Source organism: Penaeus monodon, chromosome 42 (assembly GCF_015228065.2).
Source record: "Penaeus monodon isolate SGIC_2016 chromosome 42, NSTDA_Pmon_1, whole genome shotgun sequence".
NCBI classification, from domain to species: Eukaryota; Metazoa; Arthropoda; class Malacostraca; order Decapoda; family Penaeidae; genus Penaeus; species Penaeus monodon.
Window position 1 is genome coordinate 3,343,584 of NC_051427.1, and position 2,348 is coordinate 3,345,931.

Here is a 2,348-nt window from a genome sequence, read left to right on the forward strand (position 1 = left end):
GCATGTGCTGCATCTGCTGACCCGCCTCGTCGAGCTGCCTCCGGGCGTCGAGCAGCTCCTCCTGCGCCTCGAACTCGTCCTGCTTGGCTTTGTTCGCCTCCGCCGTCAGGCTCGCCACGTCCACCTCCAGCGCTGCGGGAGGAGGAGGAGGAGGCAGAGGGAGAGAGTCAGTTGGGCGGCGAAAAAAACGACAAATGAATAACTGTGATGGAGGGGAAGATGGTTAAAGTTAGAGACAAACAACAACAGTGCGGGACGGGGAGATAGTTTAGTTGAACGAGAACAATAACAGCAACAGAAAGTGTCGGAGACAAAGTCATACAAAAAAATCAACAACAAAACACCAACAGCAAAAGTATATGAGAGATAGATAGAGAGATAGAGAGATAGATAGATAGAGAGAGTGAAAGAGAGAGAGAGTGAGAGAGTGAGAGAGTGAGAGAGAGAGAGAGAGAGAGAGGAGAGAGAGAGAGAGAGAGAGAGAGAGAGAGAGAGAGAGAGAGAGAGAGAGAGAGAGAGAGAGAGAGAGAGAGAGAGAGAGAGAGAGAGAGAGAGAGAGAGAGAGAGAGAGAGAGAGAGGATGATGATGATGAAGTCAACAAAAACAACAAAACCAACAAAAAAACAACACCGGAAGAAGCAGGAAAGGGAGGGGGAGACGGCCAGCCAGCCGAGCAGAAAGAATGAATGGAGATAGAAGAGCCTCACAAAAGCACAACAGATGAACAAGAAAGAGTCACACAACAACAACAAAAGCAACAATGGAGCAAGACATACGCAGTCACGCAGCAACAACCTAATAGCAGACACAGCGATGCTTGATCTCACAACTACAAGCATTTTAACAGTTATTACCATACTACTGCTGTTGCTATTACTGCTAACTTCATCGTTACCAACACTATCGGTATTACTACTACAACTACTTCTACTACTATTACTCCTACAGCTGCTACTACTGCTACTACTACTACATCTACTACTATAGCTGCTACTAATACCTAATAACATCATGAGCATCACTGTTACCACTTCGCTAACTACTATTGCTAATACTACCATTTCCGTTGCTACCACTGCAACTACCACTACCTCCACTACTCCTACCACGTCAGCTACAACAACAACAACAACAACAACAGATGCCACAAAAACACTACCACCAGCAACAACAACATATGCAACAAAAACACCAATAATAACAACAACAACAACAAAAACAACAAGAAAAACAACAACAGCCCCAACTAGCCCTGCTACTAATACCATTACTACAACACCTAATTTTACAACAACGCTTACTACAACCACAACTACTACAACTCCAACTTATGCACACTAAATCCTGACTTCATTCACGGCACACCTTTACCCCCCCCCTTACACACACACACACACACACACACACACACACACACACACACACACACACACACACACACACACACACACACACACACACACACACACACACACACACCTTAGTCCCTCCGAGTTTTAATACCAATAGCACAGCCATACCATCACACGCACGGCGATAACGTCAAACCATCACCATTAACGAGAATGAAAAATAATAATAACACCAACAACAAAACAGGTGATAAAAGCGGCGCGAAAGATACTAAAAAGAAATAAATAAATAAAAAAAAAGGTAGGAAAAAGATCACATTCAATATGCAACAACTGCGATGGATGGCAATTGCAAATATTGAAAGGCATGACGATAACGCGAGACGCAACGGTTATATGCAGGCGAGATTCGGGCTGGAAGGGAATGTAGAAAAAGGAGGGTGATAAAGGAAGGGAGGAAGGAAGGAAGGAAGGAAGATGGAGGAGGGAAGGAGGAGGAGGAAAAGGAGGAGGAGAAGGAGGAGGAGAAGGAGGAGGAGAAGGAGGAGGAGGAGGAGGAGGAGGAGGAGGAGGGAGGATGGAGGGGGGGAGGGGGAGGAGGAGGAGGAGGAGGCAGGGGGAGGGGGGACGAGAAGGAGGAGGAGGAGAAGGAGGAGGGGGAGGGAGGAGGAGGAGGAGAGGAAAGAGGAGGAGGAGAAAAGGACAGATAGAAAAGTAAAGGAAAGTAAAAAAAGTGAGAGAGAGAGAGCGAGAGAAAGAAAGAAAGAGAAAGAAAGAGCGAGAGAGAGAGAGAGAGAGAGAAAGCGAGAGAGAGAGAGAGAAAGAGAGAGAAAGAAGAAAAGAGGGAGAAGAAGAAAAGAAGCGAAAGAGCGAGAGAGAAAGAGAGCGAAAGAGAGTACTCGCTTATATTTAAAGATGTCCTAACTCTCTCCCTGTTAGTCTGGCGTCCGTCCACAGTACTGGCGGCGAGTGACCCGAAGACCTCTATTATAGAG